This window comes from Cottoperca gobio, unplaced genomic scaffold (assembly GCF_900634415.1).
Source record: "Cottoperca gobio unplaced genomic scaffold, fCotGob3.1 fCotGob3_512arrow_ctg1, whole genome shotgun sequence".
Taxonomy (NCBI): Eukaryota; Metazoa; Chordata; class Actinopteri; order Perciformes; family Bovichtidae; genus Cottoperca; species Cottoperca gobio.
In genome coordinates this window covers 18849-38892 of record NW_021167047.1, presented here as the reverse complement: position 1 = coordinate 38892, position 20044 = coordinate 18849, and the positions used below count along the sequence as shown (strand labels likewise).

General features: G+C 42.1%; 1 pseudogene; it reads left to right on the top strand.

Annotated features, from left to right (window-relative positions):
* The first annotated feature begins 547 nt into the window (after nt 1-547).
* On the top strand, nt 548-19184 carry LOC115006143 (protein NLRC3-like; annotated as a pseudogene).
* Nucleotides 19185-20044: the final 860 nt, after the last annotated feature.

Sequence of the window (20044 nt, the reverse complement as noted above, 5' to 3'; positions counted from 1 at the left end):
TGTGTGTTCTGTATGTGTGTACAGTGTGTGTGTGCAGTGTGTATTCTGTGTGTATGTGTGTGTGTGTGTGTGTGTGTGTGTGTGTGTGTGTGTGTGCAGTGTGTGTTCTGTGTGTGTGTGTGTGTGTGTGTGTGTGTTATGTGTGTGTTCTGTGTGTGTATGTGTGTGTGTGTGTGTGTGTGTGTGTGTGTGTGTGTGTGTGTGTGTGTGCAGTGTGTGTTCTGTGTGTGTATGTGTGTGTGTGTGTGTGTGTGTGTGTGTGCAGTGTGTGTTCTGTGTGTGTGTGTGTGTGTGTGTGTGTGTGTTCTGTGTGTGTGTGTGTGTGTGTGTGTGTGTTATGTGTGTGTTCTGTATGTGTAGTATCAGCTCAGTGCAGGAATACACAGATGTATTCATGCTGGTTTTTTCCTTTTACATCTTTTTCCTGTCACTAAACTCACACATCTGTCTGCTGTAGAATATGTAAGAAGTATCTGCTGTTCCCGCCTCTTGTTCTCTCCCCCCCCCCCCCCTCTCTATCCCATGACTTGTGAAAGTAGTATTTTACTTTCACTTTCTCCCTCGTAGTGACGCAGATGTTTTTTCTCTGCTAAACTTTTGGTAAGTTGTACTTTTGAGTGTTAAATGACTCTCAGCTGCTCTCTGGTCTCATGTTAGTTTCACCAAACTTTAATAAGATGTTTGTGTTGAAGGGTTTAGCTCAGTGCTAACAGTTAGCTGTTTGTGTTGAAGGGTTCAGCTCTGTGCTAACAGTTAGCTGTTTGTGTTGAAGGGTTTAGCTCTGTGCTAACAGTTAGCTGTTTGTGTCGAAGGGTTCAGCTCTGTGCTAACAGTTAGCTGTTTGTGTTGAAGGGTTTACCTCAGTGCTGACAGTTAGCTGTTTATGTCGAAGGGTTCAGCTCTGTGCTAACAGTTAGCTGTTTGTGTTGAAGGGTTTAGCTCTGTGCTAACAGTTAGCTGTTTGTGTCGAAGGGTTCAGCTCTGTGCTAACAGTTAGCTGTTTGTGTCGAAGGGTTTAGCTCTGTGCTAACAGTTAGCTGTTTGTGTTGAAGGGTTTAGCGATGTGCTAACAGTTAGCTGTTTGTGTCGAAGGGTTTAGCTCTGTGCTAACAGTTAGCTGTTTATGTCAAAGGGTTTAGCTCTGTGCTAACAGTTAGCTGTTTGTGTCGAAGGGTTTACCTCAGTGCTAACAGTTAGCTGTTTGTGTCGAAGGGTTTAGCTCTGTGCTAACAGTTAGCTGTTTGTGTCGAAGGGTTTAGCTCTGTGCTAACAGTTAGCTGTTTGTGTTGTAGGGTTTACCTCAGTGCTAACAGTTAGCTGTTTGTGTTGTAGGGTTTACCTCAGTGCTAACAGTTAGTTGTTTGCCACCGTGTTCAGGATCACAACAGTAGCTAACATGCTAACTATGCTAACCATTATGGAGCTGATTCAGAATGAAATCTTAAGAAATCAAATGAAGCTCTTTTGACGAAGCATACAATGACAGAATCTGCTAAAGCAGTGTAATGTTCATTCTTCACTGCAGTAAAAGTATCAATACTACCATGTAAAATACTTTACTTTGCTTACTTTGTTAGTAAAGTTCTGCTCAGGTAAAAGTACACAGCTATTACCAGCTTAATGTACTTAAAGTACCAAACGTAAAAGTACACAGTGCAGTAAAATGTAAAAGTGTTTTATTATAATATTTGATTTTCTTACTGGTGCGTTCAGGTGTAAGCTGCACTTTACTGTTTAGATCTGTATTATATGGAGCTGCAATGATTATTTTCTTTATTGAACAACCTGCTGATATTTTCTTGGTTATTCAATGAATTCATTGATTTATGGAATTTTACAATAAATATCTTTAAAAGCTTCTCAAAATGATATTTCTTCCCTCATACTCTGAGCCAGAGTTGAACTAGTTGTTAGTCAGTTGAGCTATGTATTAGCTAGTTGAGGAAGTTGTAGGCTAGTTATTAACTAGTTGACCTACTTGTAAGCTACTTGAACTAGTTGTCAGCAAGTTTCAAGGCAGTTGATCTAATTGTAAGATAGGTGAGCTAGTTGTACATGAATCATTATTTGTCATTGGACTCAGTACAATGAACATCTGTTAAGTGATTCTTCAGCAATTACATTAAAATACTAGTTATAAACTAGTTGACCTAGTTGTAAGCTAGTTGAGCCAGTTGTGAGCTAGTTGTAAACTATGTTTAAGCTAGCTGAGCCAGTTGTCAGCAAGTTCTGGTAATTGCAAGCAAGTCGAGCTAGTTGTTCATTTGGGCCAGTTGTAAGTTAGTTGTGAAACTAGTTATTGGCTAGTTGAGCTAGCATTTAGCTAGTTGAACTAGTTCAAAGTTAATTTAGCTAGTTAAAGGCTAGTTGTGCTAGTAGTAAGCCTACGCTAGTTGAAAGCTTGTTTTAGATTAGTTGAGCTAGTTTACTTAGCTCTACTTGAGCTAATCTAGTTGATCTAGTAGTCAGACAGTGGAAAATTAGTTAGTATTATAAGTTAGTTGAGCAGGTTGAGCTAGTTTAAAGTGTGTGTGTGTGTGTGTGTGTGTGTGTGTGTGTGTGTGTGTGTGTGTGTGTCGGGAGCGAACTTCGCAAAAGTTCTATTTCAAGTTTTATTTGTCATATGTAGGTTAACACAGGGTCAACGGTACAATGAAATGTGTGCGAGAGAGACAGCATGTCAGCTCAGCAAAATCATCAAAATGAAATTATATATATTTACATATATGAAATATTTTAAAATAAGTACTATATACAATTGAGTTAAACAACAATAACAAAAAACGTATGTACATATATGAAGAAAAGGGGGGTTGTGCAGTACAAATAGTAATAATATTTATTTATATGTAGTGCAGACAGTGAGTGTGTCTGTGTGTCTGGAGGTTGAGAAGCCTGATGGTAGAAACTGTCCCAGCTTTCTTGGTCATTGTGTCCGTGTGGAGTGTCCAGGAGAGGTCCTCAGTGATGTGCACACCGAGGAACTTAAAGCTGCTGACCCTTTCAACCTCAGCAACACCGACATGGATGGGGAGGTGTCCACCCCCCTTCTGTCTCCTGTAGTCAGCGGTCATCTCTTTAGTCTTGCTGACGTTAAGAGAGAGGTTATTTTCCTGACACCAGCTGTGCAGTATCTTCCTGCACAAAGTAAACACTGAAGCGTGCACATAAATTAGATATACATAAGTGTTTAGTTTATTTAATAAAAGAGCACCTGTTCAATGTGACAAGTGAGTTGTGAATATATATATATTTAAAAGCTAGTTGAGCTGAGCTCTGTGTTTCCTCTCCAGCTGAAGCTACAAAGTGTGTGTGTCTGGATGAAGTCTGAGCATCTTCTAGTGAACATTGTCTGTGTTGTTGTAGTGACAGAGTGTATCTCTCCCAGCAGGTCTGGACTCCGCTATGAGTCAGTGTGAGGACAGAGAGGAGGGAGTCCCTCCTTCTGAACCCGCTCTGTGTGGGGAACATGACAGCTGGACCAAAGCTCAGAGGTGAGAAGAGGATCTCTAACTTTCCATCAGGGCTGACACTAATGCTTCATTTTCTGTCGAATAATCGACCAAATATTTGATAGTTTTCCTCCAAAAAATCTAATTGACCGTATTACTTACATTCATTTAAGTTTATTTGCACACTGTGCAGTTTGGTGACTAACACTGAATGTAAACACAACTTTAGCAAAAAGACAAAACGTCACAGTGCACAGGGTTTAAGGTTTGGTCAGATAAGGGTGTACAGAGAGTTCAGGATCTATATCGGCTCAATGATGATGAACTGATGGCGTTTGAGGAGCTTGCAAGTCAACACAACATTCCACAGAAACATTTTTACAAATCTTTACAAATTAGAAGCTTTATTGGAGCAAATCAAAAACAGTTATTATCTATACCTCCATACTCACCACTAGAGAACATAATATTAAAGGACTGTAGGGGGAAACACTTAATTTCTGCACTTTATAACTTGCTTATATCTGCGTCCCCTAAGTCCTCCGAAGGGAAACTTAGAAATTGGAGGATCTGCAAGAAGACCTTTCAATTGATGAGTGGGAAGGTGCCTGCAAGAAAGCACAATCACAAACAGCGAATACCCGTCTTAAGCTCTTACAATATAACTGGCTAATGCGTACATATATTACTCCAGACAAGCTAAACAAGTTTAATGGTAATATCCCAGACTTATGTTTTAAATGTGGACAATCCAAGGGAACGTTCTTCCATTGTGTTTGGGAGTGTACCAAGATAAGAACGTTTTGGGAGGAGGTTAAATGTATGATAGAAGAGATTCTATCATTGCAGTTAAGCATGGAGCCCAGGCGTCTTGTGTTAGGGTGTTACCCACAAGAACACAACATAAGGAAGAAAGAACAAATCTCTTTAAATCTCTGTCTGCTACAGGCAACATGTATGATAGCACTTTCATGGAGAAATGTAAACAAGTATTGGTAAATGGCTAAAAGAACTGTCTGCATGTGTCTCATTAGAGAACATAACCTATTCAATTAAAGGAAAACAAGAAGTATTTAAAAAGTATGGGGCCCGTTCCTTAACTCTCTGGAACATGCGGATGTAGAGGGCACTCTGGGTCAGCAACTTGGAGATGATTAATGTTCCTGTGCTGGGAGAAGGATTGAAGCCTTTCATATCTACATGTTTGTATATCTCCTTACATAGCCTACCCACATGTTCGTGTAGTTCATTTAATTATGTTACGTGTGCGACTGTTAATGTACTTCATTTTGTTATGTCTTGGATGTGGACGTTTGTGTACTGTCTTATGTAGTGTCTATATATGTTTAAAAAAGTGTTAAAAATATATATATTAGTCTACAAAGAGCCTGATGAGTCCACCAATGACTGAGAAGAGAGCATCTTTGTTCAGATGACATGTTCTAGAACAAGAGAACAGTTACTCATCCACTGTCTTTGTATCAGGACGCAGCAGCAGAGACCAGACTCTCCTGGACCTGAACCCAGCTGTGTGTCCATGAAGAGTGACCGGTCTATGGGTCAGTCCTATTACCTTTAAAGATGTACAAGCTGCTGGTGGAAGGTAAGAATTAAAAACGTTGTTATTATCTGACTCTGAGCTTCAGAGTCGAGGTGGTGGTTTTGATGTGATGCCCAGTGATACAGGACCAGAAGCACCAGCCAGATACGTTCTGTTGTTAATAACAGCTGATGTACCAACGTGCAGGGAGAGTCATGTGTCCTGAGTTATGAGGTGAAGACATCGATACTGGACTTCAGAAGTGTTCTCTCTTCATTATTTAGTCACATGCATGTTAAACACAGGACCCTTTTTCAAGTTAAATAACTAAATGTTTCTTGTATGAATTCTCTGAATTTAAATTGAGTGCAACATTAACATCTTGTACAGAAGCAGATGTACTGTCTCTCCGATGCTGTAGCTCAGTGTTAAAGCTACAGTGAAGTTACTGGTCTCATATGAAAGTAGAAAAACTTCAGGAATCCATTGGTACCAACCGTCACGCTGGCTCGTCGGGAAGGAGGCTAAATAATAACGCTCCAAAGTCAGGACACATTTTGTGGGGGCAAAACAGGCATGGCCATTTTCAAAGCCTCTCTCAAGATATGTGGATGAAAATGGTTCTATGGAAACCCGGGAGTCTCCCCTTCACACACGTTGTGCTCATCACATGCAGCTCTTTGCAGGCTGCACAAATGTGTTGCTTTCTATTCTAAAATGGGGTTTTTGAATATTTCTAAACGGTTGCATAAATGGTGTATGTCTGGAGACTCTTGTGGATCCAATGAGGCCGATTGTTTTCATAAGTGATGTCAGTCCCCATAGTGGCCTCTGATTGTTGTTGAAGCTTGACCTCCGGGACAATCACAGCCTCATGAAACTTTACAACCACAAATTAGAGGCCCAGGGCATTCAGAGGATGTGTGGCTTTACAAGGATCATTAATTACTTCACTTTTCAGTCTGATTCATGACTAGAAAAGCTTGACTTCAGGTTCCCAGCTTCCAGAGACTGTTGAGGTTGAGGGGGCAGAGGAGGAGAAGGCCTGAGGGGATGGAGAGGGTGATGAAGCCCTGGGAGCGTAGGCTATGGCAGCACTGTACCTGACATGAAAGTGATAAATTAGTGGGCCGCAGTCCAACGATGGGTTGATGAATACAATGATACCAGTGCATGGATAATGATGAGCAGCTGAATAAAGACTACAGAGTACGACTCTGAATCCCAGAGCTGTGTGAGAGTCAGCGTCCAGAGACCAAGAGCGTGAGCTGAAGCCTTCATGTACAAAACATCCCCACAGTCAAGAAGAGGCGAGAAGGTGGCAGCAGCGAGCCGTTTACTGGCATTAAGGGAGAAACTGTTATGGGTACGTCCAGAGGAGACCCAGGCGCAGAACACTAGACTCTGGAAACGGAGTAAGTTTAAATAGTTTATTTATGCAATACTCTCCAGTAGGCAGATGGTGAGAGAAAAATGGTAAAGCAGGCAGGCAGACAGGCAAACAGGAGTTGAGCGACAAGGTATGCAGTGATCCTGGAAAGAGCAAGACAACAGGTTAAACGTAAAATGCAACGTAAACTCAGATAGTGTATATACTGAGTGGCCGAGATCTAAGCTACCGGGGTAGTAGAAACAACAACACACACACACACACACACGGGATACAGATGGGACCGTGACAGAAACTGGATTTTGTTTCTAAATAGAAGAATTTCCTTAAAAGATGAACAATTTGAAATGTAAAAGAACGATAATGATAAACGGAGCAAATTGATTAATGAAGTGAGTTTTCTTCCATTTTAAACTGCTTTTCATTAGTTGTTTGTTTGTATATCTCCTTACATAGCCTACCCACATGTTCGTGTAGTTCATTTAATTATGTTATGTGTGCGACTGTTAATGTACTTCATTTTGTTATGTCTTGGATGTGGACGTTTGTGTACTGTCTTATGTAGTGTCTATATATGTTTAAAAAAGTGTTAAAAATATATATATTAGTCTACAAAGAGCCTGATGAGTCCACCAATGAACTGAGAAGAGAGCATCTTTGTTCAGATGACATGTTCTAGAACAAGAGAACGTTACTCATCCACTGTCTTTGTATCAGGACGCAGCAGCAGAGACCAGACTCTCCTGGACCTGAACCCAGCTGTGTGTCCATGAAGAGTGACCGGTCTATGGGTCGTCCTATTACCTTTAAAGATGTACAAGCTGCTGGTGGAAGGTAAGAAGTATTTATTATTATATGACTCTCCTGAAAAGAAGAATCTCAGTCAGAATGTAATAGTCTGTTGTAGGATTCAATAATATATTATTACAGCAGTGGGGGGGCTGACCAAAACTAGGAGGAGCGTCTTGTCACTAAACAAGCTGGTCCACCTTAAGTGAGCCTGAGCTAGACTTGTTGCTAAGCTAACCCCTTTCACTTTAAACAGCAAGTGGCTAGCAAGAGGCCAGCTCTTAGGGGGATTGTCTCTGATAACTAGCTGTTCAGCTACATGTGTGATGAGCCCTACAATGGTTGTTTAACAAAACAGGTAAGTGCCGTTTTATGACAAGGGTATGTGGAGCCTTCAGTTTAGAAATTGAAGCATGAACGTATATTTATTTTATTTTGGCACTTTTATAATCTGTACTGTTACGGTATAATATATGTTGGCTCCTCCTGAGATCACTGCCCATTAGTTAAGTATGGTGGGACTTCTTATGATTACATGGTGGTTAGTGATGTAAAACAAAGGTTAGGAATAGAAGTATAGTCAAGCTGAAGCACGTGCTGTATGAGTACAGTGACTGTCAGCTATAAGAGGAGGTATCAACATGAGGAGGGGGGGGCATTCGGGGAAGGGGTTAAAGGTTCACAGGGTTGGTTTGAGAAGCAGGTTGAGAACCAAAATGAGCGACAGCATCTCTGTGATGTCCTTCGTATCTCAAACACCAAACTTACTCCTGACCTGCAGCATCCTTCAGTCCACAGCAGCGCTGTTCCCACTGAGAGCATCGCTGCTCCCACTGAGTGCATCGCTGTTCCCACTGAGTGCATCGCTGCTCCCACCGAGTGCATCGCTGCTCCCACTGAGTGCAGCGATTATATGAATTTTTTTAATTTTTGAAATATGAACTCGCCATTACAGGCGAGTTCAAACATATATTACAGTAGTTATGTAAGGTAAATTTTTCAATAAATTCAGTCAATTAAAGTTGATAACATTTTCTAACTAACGTTAGTTGATGTGTTAACAAGCCCAATAACTTATTTGTGTAACAAGCTTGAGATACCCCCCCCCCTTTTATACAGGGCTGTGAAGGAGGATCACTTCCCGACTAAGAAGCAATCTGAGGCTCCTGTTTTGAGAATGAGCTGCAAACCCTTATTGTAACAAATTAAATGAAACCTCATTAATAGAAAGCTGTGATGAGGCTGCCCCCCCCCCCCCTTCATTGAGCATATTCAATTATCAAACATAATCTACCTGCATTTGATAGATTTTCTTTAAGGCAATATACCTCACCTGGAGTGAGTGGCCCAGCCCTTCATATATCTTTCTGTATGTGGCCCTCAGTGAAAAGAGTTTGGACACCCCAGCTATAGAGTATTCTTGCTATTCTGCTTCTTACCAATCTTATTCCCGTATTGATTACTTTTTGATATTTGGCTTCTCAAATTAAAGACGGCACTTATGATGGAATCCTTATTTCGGACCATGCACCAAACTCACTGCTTTATGTCGACTCACGGCTGACGAGAGATCCTCCTAAATGGAGATTCCAACAAAAATGGTTGCAAGACTCAGATTTTGTCACGTATCTTGGCAAACAAACATCGGAAACATCAGCATCTATAAGATGGGAAGCTTTTAAAGCATTTATTAGAGGCCAAATTATTAACTACACGAACTCCAAATCCAAAAAAGCTTGTCAGAAAATGACAATGTTGGAATCGAAAATAAAAACCCTGGAGAGTGAGGCCTTTCAGAAACCCTACCCCAAAGTACAACAAGAAGTGCTGGTACTGAGGTCACAGTATAATGAACTGTCAGCTTCTAAAGCAGTGGCAAGTCTACTAAGACTCAAACTAACATCTTACGACCAAGGAGAGAAGCCTGGAAAGATATTAGCGTGACACATTAAACAATTACAAACTGAAAGATCCATTATGTTAATACAGAACAATAAGGGAGATGATATAGTCCATCCTATAGAAAGAAATGAGGCTTTTAAACATTTCTATGAAAACTTATACGACTCTGACATAAATACAGATTTGACAAGTCAAAATAACTTCTTAGACACTCTCAATATACCTAGTGTCCCAACAGAACTCAGACCTCGTCTGGAAGCTGAAGTATCATTACAAGAGATCTCTGATGCAACTGATAACATGAAATGTGGGAAGGCTGCAGGGCCAGATGGCCTACCTATAGATATCTACAACAGGTTTAAATATAAAGTACAAACGCCCCTCTTAAATATGTTATTAGAATCTTTCAAAAATGAAATCCTTCCGCCATCACTGAGAGAAGCCTTGATTACATTGATACCAGAACCAGGGAAACCTGCAATAGATGTGAGAACCTAAGACCAATAAGCCTTCTCAACTCGCACGTAGAGGTGTTGTGTAAAGGCCTGCTCCCAGGGATAATTAAGGAAGATCAGAATGGGTTTATTAAGGGGCGCCAAGGGTTTCATAACGTCAGGAGGGTGCTGAACATTCTACATAGCCAAAAGGAAATGCCAGATACTGCTCTCATATCGTTAGATGCCGAGAAGGCGTTCGATAGGATCGAATGGCCATATCTTCTTGATGTCCTCGAACGCTTTGGATGTGGTAAATGTTTTTGTAAATTGGTTAAATTGTTGTACACTGACCCTGTTGCAGAAATACTTACAAATAATACAACCTCGAAACAAATTAAGATCCACAAGGGTGCCGTCAGGGGTGTCCTCTATCACCACTTTTGTTTATAATGGCAATAGAACCGCTGGCCATAGCTGTTCGGTCTCATCCAAAGATCTCTGGTACAACTATAGGTCAAACAGACCACCGCTTAGCTTTATATGCTGATGACGTCATCGTGTTTCTCAGGGACTTGGAGAGATCAATTCCAGTATTATTAGAAGTGATGGGAACATTTGGTGAATCTTCCGGTTACAAAATGAATCATTCCAAATCTTCCATAATGTTATTAAATTCCAAAGAGAGAAGTAATCCGACTGTAAGTCTCACAGTTTAAAGTTGCAGATCATTTTACATATTGATGTAAAAATAGTGCCCAATATAACAGATGTGGTGAATTCTAATTACGATGCTGTTATGGAGTCAATTACAGAACAATTGATGGATGGAAGCCTGATAGATGTCCATCCCCTTAGTATATTAAAAATGAACATACTCCCCAAGTTGCTGCATCTATTCCAAAACATCCCCCTGCCCCCTCCAAACTTATTTTCAAAGTTAAGGAAATTATTTTTAAGTTTTTTTGTGGAACAACAAACGAGCCCGCTTGCACTTAACCCTCCTGTACATGCCCTATGATAGAGGGGGGGGGGGGCCTTGCGTGTCCTAATCCTCTCTGGTACTACTGGACAACTCAGTTAAGGACTGTAATAGCAATTTAAATGTCTACTGTTTTAATTATATAAGTTTCCTATGTTAAACAAGCCAACTGCCATTTGATGCTAACATAGGAGTGCCGGTCATGTTAATACAAGACAGACGCATCCTGATTAGACTGATACTGAACTAACAAAAGACAGGACACACCCGAATGTTTCAAATCCTGATCAAAACAAAAGACAGGACACACCCAAATCCTGATCAAACTGTTTAACATACTGAGACAGAATATTGAGTGTATCACCAAATACTCTGTTTACATAACTATTACCTTACAAGCATCAAAGGGCAGTTTGGCCCGGCCCCCTGTGTTTCTTTACTCACCTCGCCACCAAACCAAATTGTATAAAATGCCTATGTGTCTTCTTGCAACCTGTGCCCTTCCATAGACTACGCTGTATTCTGTGAAACTGGTGCCATTTTGTGGCCACAAATAAATGCACAAAGACAACTCTGTCTCTATTACCATGTATTTGATTTTATATACATCTCTCCAGAGTAAAGCAGGAAAACTTCCACAACAGGACTATGTTTTATTTTGCAAACAACAACCTCCCTGCCTGGAGAGAGATGGAGTCCCAATGTTTAGAGCTACCTCTTCCCATGTGTTTGTACTCGTCTGAAGAAACGTACAAAGAAACACTAACCCCATTACTAGGAACATGATTAGAGCATGAAGTGATGAAGTACTCGGGCCCCTTTCTCTCACGTTTTAGTCCAGTTTGGGGAAATGATGACTTCACTCCAGGCAGAGCTGATAGAGGGTTTAAGGTTTGGTCAGATAAGGGTGTACAGAGAGTTCAGGATCTATATCGGCTCAATGATGATGAGCTGATGGCGTTTGAGGAGCTTGCAAGTCAACACAACATTCCACAGAAACATTTTTACAAATCTTTACAAATTAGAAGCTTTATTGGAGCAAACCAAAAACAGTTATGATCTATACCTCCATACTCACCACTAGAGAACACAATATTAAAGGACTGTAGGGGGGAAACACTTAATTTCTGCACTTTATAACTTGCTTATATCTGCGTCCCCTAAGTCCTCCGAAGGGAAACTTAGAAATTGGAGGATCTGCAAGAAGACCTTTCAATTGATGAGTGGGAAGGTGCCTGCAAGAAAGCACAATCACAAACAGCGAATACCCGTCTTAAGCTCTTACAATATAACTGGCTAATGCGTACATATATTACTCCAGACAAGCTAAACAAGTTTAATGGTAATATCCCAGACTTATGTTTTAAATGTGGACAATCCAAGGGAACGTTCTTCCATTGTGTTTGGGAGTGTACCAAGATAAGAACGTTTTGGGAGGAGGTTAAATGTATGATAGAAGAGATTCTATCATTGCAGTTAAGCATGGAGCCCAGGCTTCTTGTGTTAGGGTGTTACCCACAAGAACACAACATAAGGAAGAAAGAACAAATCTCTTTAAATCTCTGTCTGCTACAGGCAACATGTATGATAGCACTTTCATGGAGAAATGTAAACAAGTATTGGTAAATGGCTAAAAGAACTGTCTGCATGTGTCTCATTAGAGAACATAACCTATTCAATTAAAGGAAAACAAGAACTATTTAAAAAGTATGGGGCCCGTTCCTTAACTCTCTGGAACATGCGGATGTAGAGGGCACTCTGGGTCAGCAACTTGGAGATGATTAATGTTCCTGTGCTGGGAGAAGGATTGAAGCCTTTCATCTCTACATGTTTGTATATCTCCTTACATAGCCTACCCACATGTTCGTGTAGTTCATTTAATTATGTTATGTGTGCGACTGTTAATGTACTTCATTTTGTTATGTCTTGGATGTGGACGTTTGTGTACTGTCTTATGTAGTGTCTATATATGTTTAAAAAAGTGTTAAAAATATATATATTAGTCTACAAAGAGCCTGATGAGTCCACCAATGAACTGAGAAGAGAGCATCTTTGTTCAGATGACATGTTCTAGAACAAGAGAACATTACTCATCCACTGTCTTTGTATCAGGACGCAGCAGCAGAGACCAGACTCTCCTGGACCTGAACCCAGCTGTGTGTCCATGAAGAGTGACCGGTCTATGGGTCGTCCTATTACCTTTAAAGATGTACAAGCTGCTGGTGGAAGGTAAGAAGTATTTATTATTATATGACTCTCCTGAAAAGAAGAATCTCAGTCAGAATGTAATAGTCTGTTGTAGGATTCAATAATATATTATTTCAGCAGTGGGGGGGCTGACCAAAACTAGGAGGAGCGTCTTGTCACTAAACAAGCTGGTCCACCTTAAGTGAGCCTGAGCTAGACTTGTTGCTAAGCTAACCCCTTTCACTTTAAACAGCAAGTGGCTAGCAAGACACGGGGACTTTGCACCGGTCTTGAGGAGTTGTAGCATTTATTCACCACACAATCAAATAACTTTGGTCTATGGTTTAATTAAGTACATGATACACAAAGCACAAGCCAAATAAGAATAGCAGGCATCAGGCCAGAGGGAAGAGGCCGAGAAGATCTTGCAGGTCTGCTTTATAGCCTGAGCCCAGCCTGCTCAGGTGTACTGCATCACTGACGAGGAGATGACGAGGTCTCAGCTAGACCTCCGGAAACACAGTTTAACCACACAGCCTGGGAAGGACAGGACAGGGCCACCTCTGAGGCCGTCACAACAGCTATAACGTTGTCTTGCAACACAGAGTTACGTAACACCAGGCAGACACACAGCTAACACCCTTGCAGCCAAACTGCAGAGATGTGGTGGAGACTTACTGCGTAAGTGTGTGCATGTGTCCACGATAATGCACAAAACATCGTGGCTGCTAACGCTCTGGACGTGTGAACCGGGGACTCTGTTGCCTGTTCTGTAAACACACTGCAGCTGGAGATCAATGATGGATTCAACCTGTTAGTGCATCGGTTATTGTTAGCTGGGTGTCTTGTGAGGCTCTTCCAACACAGCACCTGCATACAAGGTACTAATCGTGATGGTTAACAGATACTGATCAGTTAACGAGGATCGGCTATCAGGCAGAAAACAGAATCTAAATCAGCATCCCTGGTAGCCACTCGCTCTCGGTTTCACAGAGTTGCACTTCTGTGGGAGGTTTTACAGGCGCCACACGGCTTCTGACCGTCGGATGCGTTCAGGCCTTGTTGGTGTAAAGATGCTGTTATACTGCCCGCTCTGCCTCCTGAGCCAGTTACCCCGTCATTCTGTCATCACCTCAGAACTCCTTTAGTAAGCAGTGTGCAGGTTTGAGTCATTAAATGATCTTAAACTTGATGTTTTCTCCACAGAGTTCAGCAGCAGAGCTCAGAGCGCCTCGGTGGTCCGTCTGCCCCGCAGCATCACACAGACCTGGACTCCATATTTATGGTGTGGACATGAACAAACAAACCTTTTACTGTTGACTACAAATAAAATGCTGAACCACCATTGTGGTCCTCGCAGTCTCCATGCTGCTCTGTTTAGACCAGCAGGCCTTCAGACTGACCACATGTTGGGTTCTTTAAAGTAAATGTTGATCCTTCTGTTCCAGCTGCTGGAGGAGAACATCACCACTTATGTGAAGAACGAGCTGAAGAAGATCCAGAAGGCTCTGAGTTCAGATTACCCAGAATGCTTAGAGAGTCAGAGGGAAGATGAGGAGGTGTTGGACAGTGAGGATGAAGAGCAGAGGAGCAGCAGAGAAGCATTTCTGAACATCACACTGCACTTCCTGAGGAGCATGAAGCAGGAGCAGCTGGCTGACCGTCTGCAGAGCAGTAAGAGGATTTTAACAGATTTAACATGAAGGAAAGAGAAGTTTACAAACTGTTAACATGCTGCACACATCTGCATCAGATCACAGGCTGTTTGTCCTCCACTGAGGAGCTGAATCCAACTATAGTTATACTAAATATACTTACATGTTGAGATGCTCAGTTTTCTGTAGGATCCACTCACTGATTTCATTTGTTGTTTGTTTCTTCAGGAACTCATGGTCCAGTGTGTCGACGTAAACTCAAGTCCAACCTGAAGAAGAAGTTCCAGTGTGTGTTTGAGGGCATTGCTAAAGCAGGAAACCCAACCCTCCTGAACCAGATCTACACAGAGCTCTACATCACAGAGGGGGGGGCTGCAGAGGTCAATGAGGAACATGAGGTCAGACAGATTGAAACAGCAGCCAGGCAGACCAGACAGACCAGAGACAACAATCAGACAAGAAGACATCTTTAAAGCTTCACCTAGAAGAGATGAACCAATCAGAACAGTGATGACGAAGGGAGTGGCTGGCATCGGGAAAACAGTCTTAACACAGAAGTTCACTCTGGACTGGGCTGAAGACAAAGCCAACCAGGACATACAGTTCACATTTCCCTTCACCTTCAGAGAGCTGAATTTGGTGAAAGAGAAACAGTTCAGCTTGGTGGAGCTTGTTCACCACTTCTTTACTGAAACCAGAGACGCAGGAATCTTCAGGTGTGAACAGTTCCCGGTTCTGTTCATCTTTGACGGTCTGGATGAGTGTCGACTTCCTCTGGACTTCCACAACAACAAGATCCTGACTGATGTTACAGAATCCACCTCAGTGGGTGTGCTGCTGACAAACCTCATCAGGGGGAAACTGCTTCCCTCTGCTCGCCTCTGGATAACCACACGACCTGCAGCAGCCAATCAGATCCCTCCTGAGTGTGTGGACATGGTGACAGAGGTCAGAGGGTTCACTGACCCTACAGAAGGAGCAGTACTTCAGGAAGAGATTCAGAGATGAGAAGCAGGCCGGCACAATCATTTCCCACATCAAGACATCACGAAGCCTCCACATCATGTGCCACATCCCAGTCTTCTGCTGGATCACCGCTACAGTTCTGGAGGAAGTGTTGAAGACCAGAGAGGGAGGAGAGCTGCCCAAGACCCTGACTGAGATGTATATCCACTTCCTTGTGGTTCAGTCCAAAGTGAAGAACATCAAGTATGAAGGAGGAGCTGAGACAGATCCACACTGGGATCCAGAGAGCAGGAAGATGATCAAGTCTCTGGGAAAACTGGCTTTTGAGCAGCTGCAGAAAGGCAACCTGATCTTCTATGAATCAGACCTGACAGAGTGTGGCATCGATATCAGAGCAGCCTCAGTGTACTCAGGAGTGTTCACACAGGTCTTTAGAGAGGAGAGAGGACTGTACCAGGACAAGGTGTTCTGCTTCATCCATCTGAGCTTTCAGGAGTTTCTGGCTGCTCTTCATGTCCATCTGACCTTCATCACCTCTGGTGTCAACCTGCTGTCAGAAGAACAAACAACCTCCCGGCTGCCTAAAGTACTTCAGAGACAAACCTGAACTACATCTCTACCCGAGTGCTGTGGACAAGGCCTTACAGAGTCCAAACGGACACCTGGACTTGTTCCTCCGCTTCCTGCTGGGTCTTTCACTGCAGACCAACCAGAAACACCTACGAGGTCTGCTGACACAGACAGGAAGTAGCTCACAGACCAATCAGGAAACAGTCCAGTACATCAAGATGAAGATGGAGGAGGATCTGTCTCAAGAGAGAAGCATCAACCTGTTCCACTGTCTGAATGAACTGAATGATCGTTCTCTAGTGGAGCAGATCCAACAGCAACTGAGATCAGGAAGTCTCTCCACAGATAAACTGTCTCCTGCTCAGTGGTCAGCTCTGGTCTTCATCTTACTGTCATCAGGAAAAGACCTGGATGTGTTTGACCTGAAGAAATACTCTGCTTCAGAGGAGGCTCTTCTGAGGCTGCTGCCAGTGGTCAAAGCCACCAACAAAGCGATGTACGTGCACACCTATCTATCCAGATTAAATGTAGTTTTCTTTATTCAGAATAAAAAGAACTGTTGTTTGTAATTATTTTCTTCTGTATTGCTGATTCTTCTTCAGGCTGAGTGACTGTAACCTCTCAGAGAGAAGCTGTGAAGCTCTGTCCTCAGTTCTCAGCTCTCAGTCCTCTAGTTTGAGAGAGCTGGACCTGAGTAACAACAACCTGCAGGATTCAGGAGTGAAGCTGCTGTCTGCTGGACTGGAGAGTCCACACTGTACACTGGAAACTCTCAGGTTAGTGTCCTGCTGTTTGTGTTTGTAAAATCATAACCCTTTAAACTCTTGTGTACTTAAGAAAATAATTATTGAATGGATTTTATATTTAAGGTTGAGTGGCTGTACATTTTCAGACAAGTGTGTGTGTGTGTGTGTGTGTGTGTGTGTGTGTGTGTGTGTGTGTGTGTGTAGTCTGTCAGGCTGTCTGGTCACAGAGGAAGGCTGTGCTTCTCTGGCCTCAGCTCTGAGCTCCAACCCCTCCCATCTGAGAGAGCTGGACCTGAGCTACAATCATCCAGGAAACTCAGGAGTGAATCTACTGTCTGCTGGACTGGAAGGGTTCACACTGGACACTGGACACTCTCAGGTATGGACAGACAACAGACTGGACACTCTCTCAGGTGTGGACAGACAACAGCAGCTCTCTGTGTGTCTGTCTCTAACTGAGGGACTCTGCTTCATGTTTAATGGTGGATCTGAGTGAAGGTGAAGTTGATTCTGACTTGTCTCTTCCTGCAGGATGGACCCTGGTGGACTGCAGTGGTTGAGACCTGGTGTGGGGAAGTGTGAGTGTTTTAAGTTTGATTCATTAGATCTCAGCTGCACATGTTTCACTAAACTTTGATGTTTTCTTTACTAAAGTACGATGATGAATTTGTCCAGAGTTTCTATCAGCATGTAGCTTCTGTTTTCTGTCAGTGAGTTGAGCTGATTTACCTTTCAGGTCCTCCTGATGGGAGACCTGGGAGCAGATGTACCACACACACAAATACTCATTCCTCACATAAATATATATTAATACATATTTGAGGATTTAGTTTGGAGTGCAGAGCAGATTATTTAAATGTTGGAGTGTCTCCTTCTGAACTTAGAAGCATGTATTTACACGTCTGTTGATTGTGTCTAGAGTATTAGTGCACTAATACTATCAGTATTATATATATTATTAGTAGTGAGACTCCAGTGGTGCTGCAGACGATTGTTTCAGACGATGACTTCAGCGTTTAAAGTCCAGAAGTCAACATTTAAACATGTTTTTATCTGATCAAATATTCTGCTTCAACATGTTTGTTTTCACTGACGAGTTATATTCATGAAAGAAAGTTCATCTAATTAAAGACATTTAATCAATCACTTTATTCAAACGGAGGATTTAGTTTGAGAAGTTTTCATTATTTTTAGGGCGACGACGTCTTAAAATGTGGCGACAGACATTCAAAGAAACCTGAAGAAAAGCTTTGAATGTGAAATGTTGAGGTTCAGTACAGCCTTAAAGAAAACACTTGCTTATTGAGCGGGGAGCGTTCCACTCCGCTCACAGGCTCTGCTTCAGACCGGCCATGGTGTTCTAGAGCCGGCTGCAGGTGAGCCAGAGTTCTGCATGAGACCACCTGGTGGACCCACAGCCCTCCGATATTCAACTCAGTTCAGCTTTGTGCCGTCGTGAACGTGTGCTGTCAGTTTGAGATCTGATGTTCAGAGCTCTGAACTCTGTGCTCAATGTGACGTCTTTGGTGGAGCTCCAGTTTCAGAAAGCACGTGGTTCAGAGCGGCTCTGCAGTGGAAGACGAGGAGACACTTTTATTACTGATATTATAAACAGGAAACGTGTTGAGTGACTTGGATCTCCATCAGCTGTCGTCCATGGAGATACAAAGCAGAACATTAGCGACATGTTGACTCGTGTTCAGTAGCTGTTAATGTTGTTAACATTGTTGGATCTCAACCTAAAGTGTGTTGGACATCGTTCACAGCTGAATATGAAAGTTTGAAGGTTTTCTTCAGTGATTGTCAGTAAAGAGGTTCATAAGTCAGCAGATGATAACCTGCAGCTGTGTTGTGTCTTGTTGTCTCATCAGATGTCTGTGAACTGGAACTGGACACGAACACAGCACACAGAAAACTCCACGTGTCTGACAACAACAGGAAGGTGACGTGTGTGAGAGAGGATCAGTCTTATCCTGATCATCCAGACAGATTTGACTCCTGTCGTCAGCTGATGTGTAGAAACGTTCTGACTGGTCGCTGTTACTGGGAGGTCGAGTGGAGAGGAGCAGTTCATATATCAGTGACTTACAGAAGAATCAGCAGGAGAGGAGGCAGTGAAGACTCTGTGTTTGGAGAGAATGATCAGTCCTGGAGTCTGATCTGCTCTGATGCTGGTGGTTACTGTGTCAAGCACAATAACATAGAAACACAATTACCCCACCACCCCTCCTCCGACCTAACCCTCCTCTCCCGCCGCCTCTCCTCCTTCCTCCGCCGCCTCCACTTCCCCCTCTCTGGTAGAGTAGCAGTGTATGTGGATGTTCCTGCTGGCTCTCTGTCCTTCTACAGAGTCTCCCCCCCCTCCACACTGATCCACCTCCACACCTTCAGCACCACCTTCACTGAACCTCTGTCTCCTGGGTTTGGGTTGTGGTCACCTGGTTCCTCAGTGGTTCTGTGTCGTCTGCACACACTGAGGGGGGGGAACACACTCTACACACACTGAGGGGGGGGAACACACTCTACACACACTGAGGGGGGGAACACACACTGAGGCGGGGGGAACACACTCTACACACACTGAGGGGGGGAACACACACTGAGGGGGGGGGAACACACTCTACACACACTGAGGGGGGGAACACACTCTACACACACTGAGGGGGGGAACACACACTGAGGGGGGATACACACACTGAGGGGGGGGAACACACTCTACACACACTGAGGGGGGGACACACACTGAGGGGGGGAACACACACTGAGGGGGGGAACACACTCTACACACACTGAGGGGGGGAACACACACTGAGGGGGGGACACACACTGAGGGGGGGGAACACACACTGAATATGTTCTTTAAATGAATCCTGTTGAATCAATGTTTCAGTTTATAAATCATTTTATCTTTATTCCTTATTAAACATTAAACATATTGTTGTCGTTATTATTTATTAAATAAAAGTATTCCTGGATTCTTTTATTATTGTTATGAATAATTATAATATTATATATAATGTTTATTTATTTACTTCATTTTACTTTAACTTTATAATATTTGTTACCATTAATAATGTTTCTTTATTATTTCCACTCTTGGCCAGGGGGGGGGGGGGGGGGGTGCAGACTATGATGTATAATGTGTAAATATATTATATAAATAAATAATATAAATATATTATATAAATAATATAAATATATTATATAAATAAATAAATTATATAAATATATTATATAAATAAATAATATAAATATATTATATAAATAATATAATATAAATATATTATATAAATAATATAAATATATTATATAAATAAATAAATAATATAAATATATTATATAAATAAATAAATAATATAAATATATTATATAAATAAATAAATAATAAATATATTAAATAAATAATATAAATATATTATATAAATAAATAA